General features: G+C 38.7%; 31 non-coding genes across 31 annotated transcripts; all 31 read right to left on the minus strand.

Moving 5' to 3' along the window:
• Window positions 1–654: 654 nt before the first annotated feature.
• On the minus strand, window positions 655–727 carry TRNAK-UUU (transfer RNA lysine (anticodon UUU)). Its single transcript has one exon. It is a non-coding gene; the product is annotated as a tRNA-Lys (tRNA).
• Window positions 728–1,022: 295 nt separating this feature from the next.
• On the minus strand, window positions 1,023–1,113 carry TRNAR-UCU (transfer RNA arginine (anticodon UCU)). Its single transcript is given in 2 exon segments — window positions 1,023–1,058; window positions 1,077–1,113. It is a non-coding gene; the product is annotated as a tRNA-Arg (tRNA).
• A 339-nt stretch (window positions 1,114–1,452) lies between these two features.
• On the minus strand, window positions 1,453–1,525 carry TRNAK-UUU (transfer RNA lysine (anticodon UUU)). Its single transcript has one exon. It is a non-coding gene; the product is annotated as a tRNA-Lys (tRNA).
• Window positions 1,526–2,382: 857 nt separating this feature from the next.
• TRNAK-UUU (transfer RNA lysine (anticodon UUU)) lies at window positions 2,383–2,455 on the minus strand. The gene has a single exon. It is a non-coding gene; the product is annotated as a tRNA-Lys (tRNA).
• Window positions 2,456–2,750: 295 nt separating this feature from the next.
• Window positions 2,751–2,841, minus strand: TRNAR-UCU (transfer RNA arginine (anticodon UCU)). The gene is given in 2 exon segments: window positions 2,751–2,786; window positions 2,805–2,841. It is a non-coding gene; the product is annotated as a tRNA-Arg (tRNA).
• A 339-nt stretch (window positions 2,842–3,180) lies between these two features.
• Window positions 3,181–3,253, minus strand: TRNAK-UUU (transfer RNA lysine (anticodon UUU)). The gene has a single exon. It is a non-coding gene; the product is annotated as a tRNA-Lys (tRNA).
• Window positions 3,254–4,478: 1,225 nt separating this feature from the next.
• Window positions 4,479–4,569, minus strand: TRNAR-UCU (transfer RNA arginine (anticodon UCU)). Its single transcript is given in 2 exon segments — window positions 4,479–4,514; window positions 4,533–4,569. It is a non-coding gene; the product is annotated as a tRNA-Arg (tRNA).
• A 339-nt stretch (window positions 4,570–4,908) lies between these two features.
• Window positions 4,909–4,981, minus strand: TRNAK-UUU (transfer RNA lysine (anticodon UUU)). Its single transcript has one exon. It is a non-coding gene; the product is annotated as a tRNA-Lys (tRNA).
• An 857-nt stretch (window positions 4,982–5,838) lies between these two features.
• On the minus strand, window positions 5,839–5,911 carry TRNAK-UUU (transfer RNA lysine (anticodon UUU)). The gene has a single exon. It is a non-coding gene; the product is annotated as a tRNA-Lys (tRNA).
• A 295-nt stretch (window positions 5,912–6,206) lies between these two features.
• TRNAR-UCU (transfer RNA arginine (anticodon UCU)) lies at window positions 6,207–6,297 on the minus strand. Its single transcript is given in 2 exon segments — window positions 6,207–6,242; window positions 6,261–6,297. It is a non-coding gene; the product is annotated as a tRNA-Arg (tRNA).
• Window positions 6,298–6,636: 339 nt separating this feature from the next.
• On the minus strand, window positions 6,637–6,709 carry TRNAK-UUU (transfer RNA lysine (anticodon UUU)). Its single transcript has one exon. It is a non-coding gene; the product is annotated as a tRNA-Lys (tRNA).
• A 1,225-nt stretch (window positions 6,710–7,934) lies between these two features.
• Window positions 7,935–8,025, minus strand: TRNAR-UCU (transfer RNA arginine (anticodon UCU)). Its single transcript is given in 2 exon segments — window positions 7,935–7,970; window positions 7,989–8,025. It is a non-coding gene; the product is annotated as a tRNA-Arg (tRNA).
• Window positions 8,026–8,364: 339 nt separating this feature from the next.
• Window positions 8,365–8,437, minus strand: TRNAK-UUU (transfer RNA lysine (anticodon UUU)). Its single transcript has one exon. It is a non-coding gene; the product is annotated as a tRNA-Lys (tRNA).
• Window positions 8,438–9,294: 857 nt separating this feature from the next.
• Window positions 9,295–9,367, minus strand: TRNAK-UUU (transfer RNA lysine (anticodon UUU)). Its single transcript has one exon. It is a non-coding gene; the product is annotated as a tRNA-Lys (tRNA).
• Window positions 9,368–9,662: 295 nt separating this feature from the next.
• TRNAR-UCU (transfer RNA arginine (anticodon UCU)) lies at window positions 9,663–9,753 on the minus strand. The gene is given in 2 exon segments: window positions 9,663–9,698; window positions 9,717–9,753. It is a non-coding gene; the product is annotated as a tRNA-Arg (tRNA).
• A 339-nt stretch (window positions 9,754–10,092) lies between these two features.
• On the minus strand, window positions 10,093–10,165 carry TRNAK-UUU (transfer RNA lysine (anticodon UUU)). The gene has a single exon. It is a non-coding gene; the product is annotated as a tRNA-Lys (tRNA).
• An 857-nt stretch (window positions 10,166–11,022) lies between these two features.
• On the minus strand, window positions 11,023–11,095 carry TRNAK-UUU (transfer RNA lysine (anticodon UUU)). The gene has a single exon. It is a non-coding gene; the product is annotated as a tRNA-Lys (tRNA).
• A 295-nt stretch (window positions 11,096–11,390) lies between these two features.
• Window positions 11,391–11,481, minus strand: TRNAR-UCU (transfer RNA arginine (anticodon UCU)). The gene is given in 2 exon segments: window positions 11,391–11,426; window positions 11,445–11,481. It is a non-coding gene; the product is annotated as a tRNA-Arg (tRNA).
• A 339-nt stretch (window positions 11,482–11,820) lies between these two features.
• Window positions 11,821–11,893, minus strand: TRNAK-UUU (transfer RNA lysine (anticodon UUU)). Its single transcript has one exon. It is a non-coding gene; the product is annotated as a tRNA-Lys (tRNA).
• Window positions 11,894–12,750: 857 nt separating this feature from the next.
• Window positions 12,751–12,823, minus strand: TRNAK-UUU (transfer RNA lysine (anticodon UUU)). Its single transcript has one exon. It is a non-coding gene; the product is annotated as a tRNA-Lys (tRNA).
• Window positions 12,824–13,109: 286 nt separating this feature from the next.
• Window positions 13,110–13,200, minus strand: TRNAR-UCU (transfer RNA arginine (anticodon UCU)). The gene is given in 2 exon segments: window positions 13,110–13,145; window positions 13,164–13,200. It is a non-coding gene; the product is annotated as a tRNA-Arg (tRNA).
• A 339-nt stretch (window positions 13,201–13,539) lies between these two features.
• Window positions 13,540–13,612, minus strand: TRNAK-UUU (transfer RNA lysine (anticodon UUU)). The gene has a single exon. It is a non-coding gene; the product is annotated as a tRNA-Lys (tRNA).
• Window positions 13,613–14,469: 857 nt separating this feature from the next.
• TRNAK-UUU (transfer RNA lysine (anticodon UUU)) lies at window positions 14,470–14,542 on the minus strand. Its single transcript has one exon. It is a non-coding gene; the product is annotated as a tRNA-Lys (tRNA).
• Window positions 14,543–14,837: 295 nt separating this feature from the next.
• On the minus strand, window positions 14,838–14,928 carry TRNAR-UCU (transfer RNA arginine (anticodon UCU)). The gene is given in 2 exon segments: window positions 14,838–14,873; window positions 14,892–14,928. It is a non-coding gene; the product is annotated as a tRNA-Arg (tRNA).
• A 339-nt stretch (window positions 14,929–15,267) lies between these two features.
• TRNAK-UUU (transfer RNA lysine (anticodon UUU)) lies at window positions 15,268–15,340 on the minus strand. Its single transcript has one exon. It is a non-coding gene; the product is annotated as a tRNA-Lys (tRNA).
• Window positions 15,341–16,197: 857 nt separating this feature from the next.
• Window positions 16,198–16,270, minus strand: TRNAK-UUU (transfer RNA lysine (anticodon UUU)). The gene has a single exon. It is a non-coding gene; the product is annotated as a tRNA-Lys (tRNA).
• Window positions 16,271–16,556: 286 nt separating this feature from the next.
• On the minus strand, window positions 16,557–16,647 carry TRNAR-UCU (transfer RNA arginine (anticodon UCU)). The gene is given in 2 exon segments: window positions 16,557–16,592; window positions 16,611–16,647. It is a non-coding gene; the product is annotated as a tRNA-Arg (tRNA).
• Window positions 16,648–16,986: 339 nt separating this feature from the next.
• On the minus strand, window positions 16,987–17,059 carry TRNAK-UUU (transfer RNA lysine (anticodon UUU)). Its single transcript has one exon. It is a non-coding gene; the product is annotated as a tRNA-Lys (tRNA).
• An 856-nt stretch (window positions 17,060–17,915) lies between these two features.
• Window positions 17,916–17,988, minus strand: TRNAK-UUU (transfer RNA lysine (anticodon UUU)). The gene has a single exon. It is a non-coding gene; the product is annotated as a tRNA-Lys (tRNA).
• A 295-nt stretch (window positions 17,989–18,283) lies between these two features.
• On the minus strand, window positions 18,284–18,374 carry TRNAR-UCU (transfer RNA arginine (anticodon UCU)). The gene is given in 2 exon segments: window positions 18,284–18,319; window positions 18,338–18,374. It is a non-coding gene; the product is annotated as a tRNA-Arg (tRNA).
• Window positions 18,375–18,713: 339 nt separating this feature from the next.
• On the minus strand, window positions 18,714–18,786 carry TRNAK-UUU (transfer RNA lysine (anticodon UUU)). The gene has a single exon. It is a non-coding gene; the product is annotated as a tRNA-Lys (tRNA).
• Between the last annotated feature and the right edge of the window lie 90 nt (window positions 18,787–18,876).

Genomic DNA, 18,876 nt, shown 5'->3' on the forward strand with positions numbered 1-18,876 from the left:
TAGAAATCACGTGTTTAAAATGACACAGTGAAATTAATAAAGGGACAAATACTATTACTAACTCCTAAATTACATTTTCAGCAGTATCATTGGGAATTTCCTCTTGGGCATAGACTATGCAACATTTTCAAAGCAAACAGTCTCTGTTTAAGTAGACTTTCTTTCACTGCCATTTTGGTAAATGTTTCTGGTGATGGAGAAGCAGGATTGCTGGTTACTGTTTCAATTAGTTATAAAATAGAGGAGGGATAAAATTGACCCAGTTGGTGTTCGAACCCTTAGCGTTTGAATGCTTTTGCTACATTCGCCTAGGACTCCAAGCCGCAATCCATTGCACCAGAGATCCGACCTGATTCAACAAGGTGATCAGAGATTCACAAATAAAAAGATGAACTATAAGTTGTTGACCAACTTTATCAAATTAATCGGACACTAGCTTACATTTTGAACATTGAATTGGATAAAAGATAATCAACATGTCAAACTACATGATACAGTTTGGGTAAGTCTTCTTAACCCTTGTCAAAGAAAGTAGAGCACAGATGGGTATGTAAGGACTCGATCAAGACTTTTTTGAACCATCTGTAATTGGAATTCCCATTCATTGGATCCTGAAAAGAGTATGCAATTGATATACATTTTCTTTAACCAAGCCGCCTGAACAGGGACTTGAACCCTGGGCCCTCAGATTAAAAGTCTGATGCTCTACCGACTGAGCTATCCAGGCTCTGAGGCAGCACCCCACAAAATGACATTATCAACATTAGGAAGTGTCCCAACTATCACTATGTTTTTTAACCCCTTGCGTGCGGGGCGTATTTGCCGCCTGTGCTGACTCCGCCTTGCGCGGGCGGAGTCATGACGGAACGGTTTCGTCATCAGCACAGCTCACCCGTAGCTGATGACGGAACCGTTCTGTCATCAGCACGCAAGGGGTTAAGATGGTTGCCGGTATTAGTACTAAATACAGAGAATATAATAATGAATTGGTACTTGGGATAACAGGATAACAGGGATAAAACTGACTCTGGTGGGATTCGAACCAACAACCTTTGAATATCTTTTTTACATTCACCTAGAAGTCCAATGCGCTATCCATTGCGCCACAGAGCCAATCTGCTATAATGAGGTGCAGAGATGTTCTGAAATGAAATAATGAGCTATTAGCTGTTGATCAGCTTTATAAAGTTCATTTGATACTATAACCATGGCTATATTTTGAATATTGAATTGGTGAAATGATATTCACCGTCTCAGACTACATGATACCATTGGTAAATCTACGTACGACTTAAGTTTAGTCAAATGGCACATAATATGTGAGACAGATGTGTATTTCACAACTCCATGAAAGACGTTTTTGCAATTTTAGTAATGGAATATCTTATTTGTCATGCAGGGGTCCACAAAAAGAGCATACAATTAGAGTACTTTTTCTTTAAAGGAAACAACCGCCTGAACAGGGACTTGAACCCTGGACCCTCAGATTAAAAGTCTGATGCTCTACCGACTGAGCTATCCAGGCTCTGCTATACTCTACCTTAAAATCAGCTAAACAAATGTGGACGTACACTGACCTACACTTTGTATATTTATATATTTACATATATTAGCAATCAATATTCTAGAGTTTAATAATGAATTGATATTATAAGCATTTGAAATTTCAGCAGCACACGTAATCCATTATAACTCCGGAAATTTGTACTATCTCATTTTCGGATGACATAGAAATCACGTGTTTAAAATGACACAGTGAAATTAATAAAGGGCCAAATACTATTACTAACTTCTAAATTACATTTTCAGCAGTATCATTGGGAATTTCCTCTTGGGCATAGACTATGCAACATTTTCAAAGCAAACAGTCTCTGTTTAAGTAGACTTTCTTTCACTGCCATTTTGGTAAATGTTTCTGGTGATGGAGAAGCAGGATTGCTGGTTACTGTTTCAATTAGTTATAAAATAGAGGAGGGATAAAATTGACCCAGTTGGTGTTCGAACCCTTAGCGTTTGAATGCTTTTGCTACATTCGCCTAGGACTCCAAGCCGCAATCCATTGCACCAGAGATCCGACCTGATTCAACAAGGTGATCAGAGATTCACAAATAAAAAGATGAACTATAAGTTGTTGACCAACTTTATCAAATTAATCGGACACTAGCTTACATTTTGAACATTGAATTGGATAAAAGATAATCAACATGTCAAACTACATGATACAGTTTGGGTAAGTCTTCTTAACCCTTGTCAAAGAAAGTAGAGCACAGATGGGTATGTATGGACTCGATCAAGACTTTTTTGAACCATCTGTAATTGGAATTCCCATTCATTGGATCCTGAAAAAAGTATGCAATTGATATACATTTTCTTTAACCAAGCCGCCTGAACAGGGACTTGAACCCTGGGCCCTCAGATTAAAAGTCTGATGCTCTACCGACTGAGCTATCCAGGCTCTGAGGCAGCACCCCACAAAATGACATTATCAACATTAGGAAGTGTCCCAACTATCACTATGTTTTTTAACCCCTTGCGTGCGGGGCGTATTTGCCGCCTGTGCTGACTCCGCCTTGCGCGGGCGGAGTCATGACGGAACGGTTTCGTCATCAGCACAGCTCACCCGTAGCTGATGACGGAACCGTTCTGTCATCAGCACGCAAGGGGTTAAGATGGTTGCCGGTATTAGTACTAAATACAGAGAATATAATAATGAATTGGTACTTGGGATAACAGGATAACAGGGATAAAACTGACTCTGGTGGGATTCGAACCAACAACCTTTGAATATCTTTTTTACATTCACCTAGAAGTCCAATGCGCTATCCATTGCGCCACAGAGCCAATCTGCTATAATGAGGTGCAGAGATGTTCTGAAATGAAATAATGAGCTATTAGCTGTTGATCAGCTTTATAAAGTTCATTTGATACTATAACCATGGCTATATTTTGAATATTGAATTGGTGAAATGATATTCACCGTCTCAGACTACATGATACCATTGGTAAATCTACGTACGACTTAAGTTTAGTCAAATGGCACATAATATGTGAGACAGATGTGTATTTCACAACTCCATGAAAGACGTTTTTGCAATTTTAGTAATGGAATATCTTATTTGTCATGCAGGGGTCCACAAAAAGAGCATACAATTAGAGCACTTTTTCTTTAAAGGAAACAACCGCCTGAACAGGGACTTGAACCCTGGACCCTCAGATTAAAAGTCTGATGCTCTACCGACTGAGCTATCCAGGCTCTGCTATACTCTACCTTAAAATCAGCTAAACAAATGTGGACGTACACTGACCTACACTTTGTATATTTATATAATTACATATATTAGCAATCAATATTCTAGAGTTTAATAATGAATTGATATTTTAAGCATTTGAAATTTCAGCAGCACACGTAATCCATTATAACTCCGGAAATTTGTACTATCTCATTTTCGGATGACATAGAAATCACGTGTTTAAAATGACACTGTGAAATTAATAAAGGGCCAAATACTATTACTAACTCCTAAATTACATTTTCAGCAGTATCATTGGGAATTTCCTCTTGGGCATAGACTATGCAACATTTTCAAAGCAAACAGTCTCTGTTTAAGTAGACTTTCTTTCACTGCCATTTTGGTAAATGTTTCTGGTGATGGAGAAGCAGGATTGCTGGTTACTGTTTCAATTAGTTATAAAATAGAGGAGGGATAAAATTGACCCAGTTGGTGTTCGAACCCTTAGCGTTTGAATGCTTTTGCTACATTCGCCTAGGACTCCAAGCCGCAATCCATTGCACCAGAGATCCGACCTGATTCAACAAGGTGATCAGAGATTCACAAATAAAAAGATGACCTATAAGTTGTTGACCAACTTTATCAAATTAATCGGACACTAGCTTACATTTTGAACATTGAATTGGATAAAAGATAATCAACATGTCAAACTACATGATACAGTTTGGGTAAGTCTTCTTAACCCTTGTCAAAGAAAGTAGAGCACAGATGGGTATGTAAGGACTCGATCAAGACTTTTTTGAACCATCTGTAATTGGAATTCCCATTCATTGGATCCTGAAAAGAGTATGCAATTGATATACATTTTCTTTAACCAAGCCACCTGAACAGGGACTTGAACCCTGGGCCCTCAGATTAAAAGTCTGATTCTCTACCGACTGAGCTATCCAGGCTCTGAGGCAGCAACCCACAAAATGACATTATCAACATTAGGAAGTGTCCCAACTATCACTATGTTTTTTAACCCCTTGCGTGCGGGGCGTATTTGCCGCCTGTGCTGACTCCGCCTTGCGCGGGCGGAGTCATGACGGAACGGTTTCGTCATCAGCACAGCTCACCCGTAGCTGATGACGGAACCGTTCTGTCATCAGCACGCAAGGGGTTAAGATGGTTGCCGGTATTAGTACTAAATACAGAGAATATAATAATGAATTGGTACTTGGGATAACAGGATAACAGGGATAAAACTGACTCTGGTGGGATTCGAACCAACAACCTTTGAATATCTTTTTTACATTCACCTAGAAGTCCAATGCGCTATCCATTGCGCCACAGAGCCAATCTGCTATAATGAGGTGCAGAGATGTTCTGAAATGAAATAATGAGCTATTAGCTGTTGATCAGCTTTATAAAGTTCATTTGATACTATAACCATGGCTATATTTTGAATATTGAATTGGTGAAATGATATTCACCGTCTCAGACTACATGATACCATTGGTAAATCTACGTACGACTTAAGTTTAGTCAAATGGCACATAATATGTGAGACAGATGTGTATTTCACAACTCCATGAAAGACGTTTTTGCAATTTTAGTAATGGAATATCTTATTTGTCATGCAGGGGTCCACAAAAAGAGCATACAATTAGAGTACTTTTTCTTTAAAGGAAACAACCGCCTGAACAGGGACTTGAACCCTGGACCCTCAGATTAAAAGTCTGATGCTCTACCGACTGAGCTATCCAGGCTCTGCTATACTCTACCTTAAAATCAGCTAAACAAATGTGGACGTACACTGACCTACACTTTGTATATTTATATAATTACATATACTAGCAATCAATATTCTAGAGTTTAATAATGAATTGATATTATAAGCATTTGAAATTTCAGCAGCACACGTAATCCATTATAACTCCGGAAATTTGTACTATCTCATTTTCGGATGACATAGAAATCACGTGTTTAAAATGACACAGTGAAATTAATAAAGGGCCAAATACTATTACTAACTCCTAAATTACATTTTCAGCAGTATCATTGGGAATTTCCTCTTGGGCATAGACTATGCAACATTTTCAAAGCAAACAGTCTCTGTTTAAGTAGACTTTCTTTCACTGCCATTTTGGTAAATGTTTCTGGTGATGGAGAAGCAGGATTGCTGGTTACTGTTTCAATTAGTTATAAAATAGAGGAGGGATAAAATTGACCCAGTTGGTGTTCGAACCCTTAGCGTTTGAATGCTTTTGCTACATTCGCCTAGGACTCCAAGCCGCAATCCATTGCACCAGAGATCCGACCTGATTCAACAAGGTGATCAGAGATTCACAAATAAAAAGATGAACTATAAGTTGTTGACCAACTTTATCAAATTAATCGGACACTAGCTTACATTTTGAACATTGAATTGGATAAAAGATAATCAACATGTCAAACTACATGATACAGTTTGGGTAAGTCTTCTTAACCCTTGTCAAAGAAAGTAGAGCACAGATGGGTATGTATGGACTCGATCAAGACTTTTTTGAACCATCTGTAATTGGAATTCCCATTCATTGGATCCTGAAAAAAGTATGCAATTGATATACATTTTCTTTAACCAAGCCGCCTGAACAGGGACTTGAACCCTGGGCCCTCAGATTAAAAGTCTGATGCTCTACCGACTGAGCTATCCAGGCTCTGAGGCAGCACCCCACAAAATGACATTATCAACATTAGGAAGTGTCCCAACTATCACTATGTTTTTTAACCCCTTGCGTGCGGGGCGTATTTGCCGCCTGTGCTGACTCCGCCTTGCGCGGGCGGAGTCATGACGGAACGGTTTCGTCATCAGCACAGCTCACCCGTAGCTGATGACGGAACCGTTCTGTCATCAGCACGCAAGGGGTTAAGATGGTTGCCGGTATTAGTACTAAATACAGAGAATATAATAATGAATTGGTACTTGGGATAACAGGATAACAGGGATAAAACTGACTCTGGTGGGATTCGAACCAACAACCTTTGAATATCTTTTTTACATTCACCTAGAAGTCCAATGCGCTATCCATTGCGCCACAGAGCCAATCTGCTATAATGAGGTGCAGAGATGTTCTGAAATGAAATAATGAGCTATTAGCTGTTGATCAGCTTTATAAAGTTCATTTGATACTATAACCATGGCTATATTTTGAATATTGAATTGGTGAAATGATATTCACCGTCTCAGACTACATGATACCATTGGTAAATCTACGTACGACTTAAGTTTAGTCAAATGGCACATAATATGTGAGACAGATGTGTATTTCACAACTCCATGAAAGACGTTTTTGCAATTTTAGTAATGGAATATCTTATTTGTCATGCAGGGGTCCACAAAAAGAGCATACAATTAGAGTACTTTTTCTTTAAAGGAAACAACCGCCTGAACAGGGACTTGAACCCTGGACCCTCAGATTAAAAGTCTGATGCTCTACCGACTGAGCTATCCAGGCTCTGCTATACTCTACCTTAAAATCAGCTAAACAAATGTGGACGTACACTGACCTACACTTTGTATATTTATATAATTACATATATTAGCAATCAATATTCTAGAGTTTAATAATGAATTGATATTTTAAGCATTTGAAATTTCAGCAGCACACGTAATCCATTATAACTCCGGAAATTTGTACTATCTCATTTTCGGATGACATAGAAATCACGTGTTTAAAATGACACTGTGAAATTAATAAAGGGACAAATACTATTACTAACTCCTAAATTACATTTTCAGCAGTATCATTGGGAATTTCCTCTTGGGCATAGACTATGCAACATTTTCAAAGCAAACAGTCTCTGTTTAAGTAGACTTTCTTTCACTGCCATTTTGGTAAATGTTTCTGGTGATGGAGAAGCAGGATTGCTGGTTACTGTTTCAATTAGTTATAAAATAGAGGAGGGATAAAATTGACCCAGTTGGTGTTCGAACCCTTAGCGTTTGAATGCTTTTGCTACATTCGCCTAGGACTCCAAGCCGCAATCCATTGCACCAGAGATCCGACCTGATTCAACAAGGTGATCAGAGATTCACAAATAAAAAGATGACCTATAAGTTGTTGACCAACTTTATCAAATTAATCGGACACTAGCTTACATTTTGAACATTGAATTGGATAAAAGATAATCAACATGTCAAACTACATGATACAGTTTGGGTAAGTCTTCTTAACCCTTGTCAAAGAAAGTAGAGCACAGATGGGTATGTAAGGACTCGATCAAGACTTTTTTGAACCATCTGTAATTGGAATTCCCATTCATTGGATCCTGAAAAGAGTATGCAATTGATATACATTTTCTTTAACCAAGCCGCCTGAACAGGGACTTGAACCCTGGGCCCTCAGATTAAAAGTCTGATTCTCTACCGACTGAGCTATCCAGGCTCTGAGGCAGCACCCCACAAAATGACATTATCAACATTAGGAAGTGTCCCAACTATCACTATGTTTTTTAACCCCTTGCGTGCGGGGCGTATTTGCCGCCTGTGCTGACTCCGCCTTGCGCGGGCGGAGTCATGACGGAACGGTTTCGTCATCAGCACAGCTCACCCGTAGCTGATGACGGAACCGTTCTGTCATCAGCACGCAAGGGGTTAAGATGGTTGCCGGTATTAGTACTAAATACAGAGAATATAATAATGAATTGGTACTTGGGATAACAGGATAACAGGGATAAAACTGACTCTGGTGGGATTCGAACCAACAACCTTTGAATATCTTTTTTACATTCACCTAGAAGTCCAATGCGCTATCCATTGCGCCACAGAGCCAATCTGCTATAATGAGGTGCAGAGATGTTCTGAAATGAAATAATGAGCTATTAGCTGTTGATCAGCTTTATAAAGTTCATTTGATACTATAACCATGGCTATATTTTGAATATTGAATTGGTGAAATGATATTCACCGTCTCAGACTACATGATACCATTGGTAAATCTACGTACGACTTAAGTTTAGTCAAATGGCACATAATATGTGAGACAGATGTGTATTTCACAACTCCATGAAAGACGTTTTTGCAATTTTAGTAATGGAATATCTTATTTGTCATGCAGGGGTCCACAAAAAGAGCATACAATTAGAGTACTTTTTCTTTAAAGGAAACAACCGCCTGAACAGGGACTTGAACCCTGGACCCTCAGATTAAAAGTCTGATGCTCTACCGACTGAGCTATCCAGGCTCTGCTATACTCTACCTTAAAATCAGCTAAACAAATGTGGACGTACACTGACCTACACTTTGTATATTTATATATTTACATATATTAGCAATCAATATTCTAGAGTTTAATAATGAATTGATATTATAAGCATTTGAAATTTCAGCAGCACACGTAATCCATTATAACTCCGGAAATTTGTACTATCTCATTTTCGGATGACATAGAAATCACGTGTTTAAAATGACACAGTGAAATTAATAAAGGGCCAAATACTATTACTAACTCCTAAATTACATTTTCAGCAGTATCATTGGGAATTTCCTCTTGGGCATAGACTATGCAACATTTTCAAAGCAAACAGTCTCTGTTTAAGTAGACTTTCTTTCACTGCCATTTTGGTAAATGTTTCTGGTGATGGAGAAGCAGGATTGCTGGTTACTGTTTCAATTAGTTATAAAATAGAGGAGGGATAAAATTGACCCAGTTGGTGTTCGAACCCTTAGCGTTTGAATGCTTTTGCTACATTCGCCTAGGACTCCAAGCCGCAATCCATTGCACCAGAGATCCGACCTGATTCAACAAGGTGATCAGAGATTCACAAATAAAAAGATGAACTATAAGTTGTTGACCAACTTTATCAAATTAATCGGACACTAGCTTACATTTTGAACATTGAATTGGATAAAAGATAATCAACATGTCAAACTACATGATACAGTTTGGGTAAGTCTTCTTAACCCTTGTCAAAGAAAGTAGAGCACAGATGGGTATGTATGGACTCGATCAAGACTTTTTTGAACCATCTGTAATTGGAATTCCCATTCATTGGATCCTGAAAAAAGTATGCAATTGATATACATTTTCTTTAACCAAGCCGCCTGAACAGGGACTTGAACCCTGGGCCCTCAGATTAAAAGTCTGATGCTCTACCGACTGAGCTATCCAGGCTCTGAGGCAGCACCCCACAAAATGACATTATCAACATTAGGAAGTGTCCCAACTATCACTATGTTTTTTAACCCCTTGCGTGCGGGGCGTATTTGCCGCCTGTGCTGACTCCGCCTTGCGCGGGCGGAGTCATGACGGAACGGTTTCGTCATCAGCACAGCTCACCCGTAGCTGATGACGGAACCGTTCTGTCATCAGCACGCAAGGGGTTAAGATGGTTGCCGGTATTAGTACTAAATACAGAGAATATAATAATGAATTGGTACTTGGGATAACAGGATAACAGGGATAAAACTGACTCTGGTGGGATTCGAACCAACAACCTTTGAATATCTTTTTTACATTCACCTAGAAGTCCAATGCGCTATCCATTGCGCCACAGAGCCAATCTGCTATAATGAGGTGCAGAGATGTTCTGAAATGAAATAATGAGCTATTAGCTGTTGATCAGCTTTATAAAGTTCATTTGATACTATAACCATGGCTATATTTTGAATATTGAATTGGTGAAATGATATTCACCGTCTCAGACTACATGATACCATTGGTAAATCTACGTACGACTTAAGTTTAGTCAAATGGCACATAATATGTGAGACAGATGTGTATTTCACAACTCCATGAAAGACGTTTTTGCAATTTTAGTAATGGAATATCTTATTTGTCATGCAGGGGTCCACAAAAAGAGCATACAATTAGAGTACTTTTTCTTTAAAGGAAACAACCGCCTGAACAGGGACTTGAACCCTGGACCCTCAGATTAAAAGTCTGATGCTCTACCGACTGAGCTATCCAGGCTCTGCTATACTCTACCTTAAAATCAGCGAAACAAATGTGGACGTACACTGACCTACACTTTGTATATTTATATAATTACATATATTAGCAATCAATATTCTAGAGTTTAATAATGAATTGATATTTTAAGCATTTGAAATTTCAGCAGCACACGTAATCCATTATAACTCCGGAAATTTGTACTATCTCATTTTCGGATGACATAGAAATCACGTGTTTAAAATGACACTGTGAAATTAATAAAGGGCCAAATACTATTACTAACTCCTAAATTACATTTTCAGCAGTATCATTGGGAATTTCCTCTTGGGCATAGACTATGCAACATTTTCAAAGCAAACAGTCTCTGTTTAAGTAGACTTTCTTTCACTGCCATTTTGGTAAATGTTTCTGGTGATGGAGAAGCAGGATTGCTGGTTACTGTTTCAATTAGTTATAAAATAGAGGAGGGATAAAATTGACCCAGTTGGTGTTCGAACCCTTAGCGTTTGAATGCTTTTGCTACATTCGCCTAGGACTCCAAGCCGCAATCCATTGCACCAGAGATCCGACCTGATTCAACAAGGTGATCAGAGATTCACAAATAAAAAGATGACCTATAAGTTGTTGACCAACTTTATCAAATTAATCGGACACTAGCTTACATTTTGAACATTGAATTGGATAAAAGATAATCAACATGTCAAACTACATGATACAGTTTGGGTAAGTCTTCTTAACCCTTGTCAAAGAAAGTAGAGCACAGATGGGTATGTAAGGACTCGATCAAGACTTTTTTGAACCATCTGTAATTGGAATTCCCATTCATTGGATCCTGAAAAAAGTATGCAATTGATATACATTTTCTTTAACCAAGCCGCCTGAACAGGGACTTGAACCCTGGGCCCTCAGATTAAAAGTCTGATGCTCTACCGACTGAGCTATCCAGGCTCTGAGGCAGCACCCCACAAAATGACATTATCAACATTAGGAAGTGTCCCAACTATCACTATGTTTTTTAACCCCTTGCGTGCGGGGCGTATTTGCCGCCTGTGCTGACTCCGCCTTGCGCGGGCGGAGTCATGACGGAACGGTTTCGTCATCAGCACAGCTCACCCGTAGCTGATGACGGAACCGTTCTGTCATCAGCACGCAAGGGGTTAAGATGGTTGCCGGTATTAGTACTAAATACAGAGAATATAATAATGAATTGGTACTTGGGATAACAGGATAACAGGGATAAAACTGACTCTGGTGGGATTCGAACCAACAACCTTTGAATATCTTTTTTACATTCACCTAGAAGTCCAATGCGCTATCCATTGCGCCACAGAGCCAATCTGCTATAATGAGGTGCAGAGATGTTCTGAAATGAAATAATGAGCTATTAGCTGTTGATCAGCTTTATAAAGTTCATTTGATACTATAACCATGGCTATATTTTGAATATTGAATTGGTGAAATGATATTCACCGTCTCAGACTACATGATACCATTGGTAAATCTACGTACGACTTAAGTTTAGTCAAATGGCACATAATATGTGAGACAGATGTGTATTTCACAACTCCATGAAAGACGTTTTTGCAATTTTAGTAATGGAATATCTTATTTGTCATGCAGGGGTCCACAAAAAGAGCATACAATTAGAGTACTTTTTCTTTAAAGGAAACAACCGCCTGAACAGGGACTTGAACCCTGGACCCTCAGATTAAAAGTCTGATGCTCTACCGACTGAGCTATCCAGGCTCTGCTATACTCTACTTTAAAATCAGCTAAACAAATGTTGACGTACACTGACCTACACTTTGTATATTTATATAATTACATATATTAGCAATCAATATTCTAGAGTTTAATAATGAATTGATATTTTAAGCATTTGAAATTTCAGCAGCACACGTAATCCATTATAACTCCGGAAATTTGTACTATCTCATTTTCGGATGACATAGAAATCACGTGTTTAAAATGACACTGTGAAATTAATAAAGGGCCAAATACTATTACTAACTCCTAAATTACATTTTCAGCAGTATCATTGGGAATTTCCTCTTGGGCATAGACTATGCAACATTTTCAAAGCAAACAGTCTCTGTTTAAGTAGACTTTCTTTCACTGCCATTTTGGTAAATGTTTCTGGTGATGGAGAAGCAGGATTGCTGGTTACTGTTTCAATTAGTTATAAAATAGAGGAGGGATAAAATTGACCCAGTTGGTGTTCGAACCCTTAGCGTTTGAATGCTTTTGCTACATTCGCCTAGGACTCCAAGCCGCAATCCATTGCACCAGAGATCCGACCTGATTCAACAAGGTGATCAGAGATTCACAAATAAAAAGATGACCTATAAGTTGTTGACCAACTTTATCAAATTAATCGGACACTAGCTTACATTTTGAACATTGAATTGGATAAAAGATAATCAACATGTCAAACTACATGATACAGTTTGGGTAAGTCTTCTTAACCCTTGTCAAAGAAAGTAGAGCACAGATGGGTATGTAAGGACTCGATCAAGACTTTTTTGAACCATCTGTAATTGGAATTCCCATTCATTGGATCCTGAAAAGAGTATGCAATTGATATACATTTTCTTTAACCAAGCCGCCTGAACAGGGACTTGAACCCTGGGCCCTCAGATTAAAAGTCTGATGCTCTACCGACTGAGCTATCCAGGCTCTGAGGCAGCACCCCACAAAATGACATTATCAACATTAGGAAGTGTCCCAACTATCACTACGTTTTTTAACCCCTTGCGTGCGGGGCGTATTTTCCGCCTGTGCTGACTCCGCCTTGCGCGGGCGGAGTCATGACGGAACGGTTTCGTCATTAGCACAGCTCACCCGTAGCTGATGACGGAACCGTTCTGTCATCAGCACGCAAGGGGTTAAGATGGTTGCCGGTATTAGTACTAAATACAGAGAATATAATAATGAATTGGTACTTGGGATAACAGGATAACACTGACTCTGGTGGGATTCGAACCAACAACCTTTGAATATCTTTTTTACATTCACCTAGAAGTCCAATGCGCTATCCATTGCGCCACAGAGCCAATCTGCTATAATGAGGTGCAGAGATGTTCTGAAATGAAATAATGAGCTATTAGCTGTTGATCAGCTTTATAAAGTTCATTTGATACTATAACCATGGCTATATTTTGAATATTGAATTGGTGAAATGATATTCACCGTCTCAGACTACATGATACCATTGGTAAATCTACGTACGACTTAAGTTTAGTCAAATGGCACATAATATGTGAGACAGATGTGTATTTCACAACTCCATGAAAGACGTTTTTGCAATTTTAGTAATGGAATATCTTATTTGTCATGCAGGGGTCCACAAAAAGAGCATACAATTAGAGTACTTTTTCTTTAAAGGAAACAACCGCCTGAACAGGGACTTGAACCCTGGACCCTCAGATTAAAAGTCTGATGCTCTACCGACTGAGCTATCCAGGCTCTGCTATACTCTACCTTAAAATCAGCGAAACAAATGTGGACGTACACTGACCTACACTTTGTATATTTATATAATTACATATATTAGCAATCAATATTCTAGAGTTTAATAATGAATTGATATTTTAAGCATTTGAAATTTCAGCAGCACACGTAATCCATTATAACTCCGGAAATTTGTACTATCTCATTTTCGGATGACATAGAAATCACGTGTTTAAAATGACACTGTGAAATTAATAAAGGGCCAAATACTATTACTAACTCCTAAATTACATTTTCAGCAGTATCATTGGGAATTTCCTCTTGGGCATAGACTATGCAACATTTTCAAAGCAAACAGTCTCTGTTTAAGTAGACTTTCTTTCACTGCCATTTTGGTAAATGTTTCTGGTGATGGAGAAGCAGGATTGCTGGTTACTGTTTCAATTAGTTATAAAATAGAGGAGGGATAAAATTGACCCAGTTGGTGTTCGAACCCTTAGCGTTTGAATGCTTTTGCTACATTCGCCTAGGACTCCAAGCCGCAATCCATTGCACCAGAGATCCGACCTGATTCAACAAGGTGATCAGAGATTCACAAATAAAAAGATGACCTATAAGTTGTTGACCAACTTTATCAAATTAATCGGACACTAGCTTACATTTTGAACATTGAATTGGATAAAAGATAATCAACATGTCAAACTACATGATACAGTTTGGGTAAGTCTTCTTAACCCTTGTCAAAGAAAGTAGAGCACAGATGGGTATGTAAGGACTCGATCAAGACTTTTTTGAACCATCTGTAATTGGAATTCCCATTCATTGGATCCTGAAAAAAGTATGCAATTGATATACATTTTCTTTAACCAAGCCGCCTGAACAGGGACTTGAACCCTGGGCCCTCAGATTAAAAGTCTGATGCTCTACCGACTGAGCTATCCAGGCTCTGAGGCAGCACCCCACAAAATGACATTATCAACATTAGGAAGTGTCCCAACTATCACTATGTTTTTTAACCCCTTGCGTGCGGGGCGTATTTGCCGCCTGTGCTGACTCCGCCTTGCGCGGGCGGAGTCATGACGGAACGGTTTCGTCATCAGCACAGCTCACCCGTAGCTGATGACGGAACCGTTCTGTCATCAGCACGCAAGGGGTTAAGATGGTTGCCGGTATTAGTACTAAATACAGAGAATATAATAATGAATTGGTACTTGGGATAACAGGATAACAGGGATAAAACTGACTCTGGTGGGATTCGAACCAACAACCTTTGAATATCTTTTTTACATTCACCTAGAAGTCCAATGCGCTATCCATTGCGCCACAGAGCCAATCTGCTATAATGAGGTACAGAGATGTTCTGAAATGAAATAATGAGCTATTAGCTGTTGATCAGCTTTATAAAGTTCATTTGATACTATAACCATGGCTATATTTTGAATATTGAATTGGTGAAATGATATTCACCGTCTCAGACTACATGATACCATTGGTAAATCTACGTACGACTTAAGTTTAGTCAAATGGCACATAATATGTGAGACAGATGTGTATTTCACAACTCCATGAAAGACGTTTTTGCAATTTTAGTAATGGAATATCTTATTTGTCATGCAGGGGTCCACAAAAAGAGCATACAATTAGAGTACTTTTTCTTTAAAGGAAACAACCGCCTGAACAGGGACTTGAACCCTGGACCCTCAGATTAAAAGTCTGATGCTCTACCGACTGAGCTATCCAGGCTCTGCTATACTCTACTTTAAAATCAGCTAAACAAATGTGGACGTACACTGACCTACACTTTGTATATTTATATAATTACATATATTAGCAATCAATATTCTAGAGTTTAATAATGAATTGATATTTTAAGCATTTGAAATTTCAGCAGCACACGTAATCCATTATAACTCCGGAAATTTGTACTATCTCATTTTCGGATGACATAGAAATCACGTGTTTAAAATGACACTGTGAAATTAATAAAGGGCCAAATACTATTACTAACTCCTAAATTACATTTTCAGCAGTATCATTGGGAATTTCCTCTTGGGCATAGACTATGCAACATTTTCAAAGCAAACAGTCTCTGTTTAAGTAGACTTTCTTTCACTGCCATTTTGGTAAATGTTTCTGGTGATGGAGAAGCAGGATTGCTGGTTACTGTTTCAATTAGTTATAAAATAGAGGAGGGATAAAATTGACCCAGTTGGTGTTCGAACCCTTAGCGTTTGAATGCTTTTGCTACATTCGCCTAGGACTCCAAGCCGCAATCCATTGCACCAGAGATCCGACCTGATTCAACAAGGTGATCAGAGATTCACAAATAAAAAGATGACCTATAAGTTGTTGACCAACTTTATCAAATTAATCGGACACTAGCTTACATTTTGAACATTGAATTGGATAAAAGATAATCAACATGTCAAACTACATGATACAGTTTGGGTAAGTCTTCTTAACCCTTGTCAAAGAAAGTAGAGCACAGATGGGTATGTAAGGACTCGATCAAGACTTTTTTGAACCATCTGTAATTGGAATTCCCATTCATTGGATCCTGAAAAGAGTATGCAATTGATATACATTTTCTTTAACCAAGCCGCCTGAACAGGGACTTGAACCCTGGGCCCTCAGATTAAAAGTCTGATGCTCTACCGACTGAGCTATCCAGGCTCTGAGGCAGCACCCCACAAAATGACATTATCAACATTAGGAAGTGTCCCAACTATCACTACGTTTTTTAACCCCTTGCGTGCGGGGCGTATTTTCCGCCTGTGCTGACTCCGCCTTGCGCGGGCGGAGTCATGACGGAACGGTTTCGTCATTAGCACAGCTCACCCGTAGCTGATGACGGAACCGTTCTGTCATCAGCACGCAAGGGGTTAAGATGGTTGCCGGTATTAGTACTAAATACAGAGAATATAATAATGAATTGGTACTTGGGATAACAGGATAACACTGACTCTGGTGGGATTCGAACCAACAACCTTTGAATATCTTTTTTACATTCACCTAGAAGTCCAATGCGCTATCCATTGCGCCACAGAGCCAATCTGCTATAATGAGGTGCAGAGATGTTCTGAAATGAAATAATGAGCTATTAGCTGTTGATCAGCTTTATAAAGTTCATTTGATACTATAACCATGGCTATATTTTGAATATTGAATTGGTGAAATGATATTCACCGTCTCAGACTACATGATACCATTGGTAAATCTACGTACGACTTAAGTTTAGTCAAATGGCACATAATATGTGAGACAGATGTGTATTTCACAACTCCATGAAAGACGTTTTTGCAATTTTAGTAATGGAATATCTTATTTGTCATGCAGGGGTCCACAAAAAGAGCATACAATTAGAGTACTTTTTCTTTAAAGGAAACAACCGCCTGAACAGGGACTTGAACCCTGGACCCTCAGATTAAAAGTCTGATGCTCTACCGACTGAGCTATCCAGGCTCTGCTATACTCTACCTTAAAATCAGCTAAACAAATGTGGACGTACACTGACCTACACTTTGTATATTTATATAATTACATATATTAGCAATCAATATTCTAGAGTTTAATAATGAATTGATATTATAAGCATTTGAAATTTCAGCAGCACACGTAATCCATTATAACTCCGGAAATTTGTACTATCTCATTTTCGGATGACATAGAAATCACGTGTTTAAAATGACACAGTGAAATTAATAAAGGGCCAAATACTATTACTAACTCCTAAATTACATTTTCAGCAGTATCATTGGGAATTTCCTCTTGGGCATAGACTATGCAACATTTTCAAAGCAAACAGTCTCTGTTTAAGTAGACTTTCTTTCACTGCCATTTTGGTAAATGTTTCTGGTGATGGAGAAGCAGGATTGCTGGTTACTGTTTCAATTAGTTATAAAATAGAGGAGGGATAAAATTGACCCAGTTGGTGTTCGAACCCTTAGCGTTTGAATGCTTTTGCTACATTCGCCTAGGACTCCAAGCCGCAATCCATTGCACCAGAGATCCGACCTGATTCAACAAGGTGATCAGAGATTCACAAATAAAAGATGACCTATAAGTTGTTGACCAACTTTATCAAATTAATCGGACACTAGCTTACATTTTGAACATTGAATTGGATAAAAGATAATCAACATGTCAAACTACATGATACAGTTTGGGTAAGTCTTCTTAACCCTTGTCAAAGAAAGTAGAGCACAGATGGGTATGTAAGGACTCGATCAAGACTTTTTTGAACCATCTGTAATTGGAATTCCCATTCATTGGATCCTGAAAAGAGTATGCAATTGATATACATTTTCTTTAACCAAGCCGCCTGAACAGGGACTTGAACCCTGGGCCCTCAGATTAAAAGTCTGATGCTCTACCGACTGAGCTATCCAGGCTCTGAGGCAGCACCCCACAAAATGACATTATCAACATTAGGAAGTGTCCCAACTATCACTACGTTTTTTAACCCCTTGCGTGCGGGGCGTATTTTCCGCCTGTGCTGACTCCGCCTTGCGCGGGCGGAGTCATGACGGAACGGTTTCGTCATCAGCACAGCTCACCCGTAGCTGATGACGGAACCGTTCTGTCATCAGCACGCAAGGGGTTAAGATGGTTGCCGGTATTAGTACTAAATACAGAGAATATAATAATGAATTGGTACTTGGGATAACAGGATAACAGGGATAAAACTGACTCTGGTGGGATTCGAACCAACAACCTTTGAATATCTTTTTTACATTCACCTAGAAGTCCAATGCGCTATCCATTGCGCCACAGAGCCAATCTGCTATAATGAGGTGCAGAGATGTTCTGAAATGAAATAATGAGCTATTAGCTGTTGATCAGCTTTATAAAGTTCATTTGATACTATAACCATGGCTATATTTTGAATATTGAATTGGTGAAATGATATTCACCGTCTCAGACTACATGATACCATTGGTAAATCTACGTACGACTTAAGTTTAGTCAAATGGCACATAATATGTGAGACTGATGTGTATTTCACAACTCCATGAAAGACGTTTTTGCAATTTTAGTAATGGAATATCTTATTTGTCATGCAGGGGTCCACAAAAAGAGCATACAATTAGAGTACTTTTTCTTTAAAGGAAACAACCGCCTGAACAGGGACTTGAACCCTGGACCCTCAGATTAAAAGTCTGATGCTCTACCGACTGAGCTATCCAGGCTCTGCTATACTCTACCTTAAAATCAGCTAAACAAATGTGGACGTACACTGACCTACACTTTGTATATTTATATAATTACATATATTAGCA

The sequence above is a fragment of the Lissotriton vulgaris genome, chromosome 1_2, assembly GCF_964263255.1.
Source record: "Lissotriton vulgaris chromosome 1_2, aLisVul1.2, whole genome shotgun sequence".
NCBI classification, from domain to species: domain Eukaryota; kingdom Metazoa; phylum Chordata; class Amphibia; order Caudata; family Salamandridae; genus Lissotriton; species Lissotriton vulgaris.